This window comes from Myotis brandtii, unplaced genomic scaffold (genome assembly GCF_000412655.1).
Source record: "Myotis brandtii unplaced genomic scaffold, ASM41265v1 scaffold237, whole genome shotgun sequence".
Taxonomy (NCBI): Eukaryota; Metazoa; Chordata; class Mammalia; order Chiroptera; family Vespertilionidae; genus Myotis; species Myotis brandtii.
Window position 1 is genome coordinate 5,619,274 of NW_005358943.1, and position 431 is coordinate 5,619,704.

Below are 431 nucleotides of genomic sequence, written 5' to 3' on the forward strand. Positions count from 1 at the left end.
CTGGAACGCACCACCTGTGGCCACTAAAACAATTTAGGGTAATTGTGCTGTCCTGTTTCCCAGGTACAGAAGAATGTGCTTCGATAACCAGTAAGATCACAATCAATGGGATAGTCATTCAATCAATAAGGCATTCAATAGAATGGGATGATTTATACAATTCAGAAAAATCAAAATAACCTTTCTATTGTTAAGCTAAACAACAGGGTTAGAGTTAAACTACAGTTTCAATCTGAAATGATTGCTACCATACTTCAAGACAATCAGTTTGCAGACAGACATCCCGCGAACCAGTCAGACTCAGCAGAGGAGGCGGCCTGGGGGACTTCCCCAGGACCTGGAGGAATTCCAGGCAGAGGCGGAGCGCGGCTCTTCCCGCCTCTTCCCCGCCCAGGGCGCCCTGCTCCCGGCCGCCCCACCGAGCTCTGTAC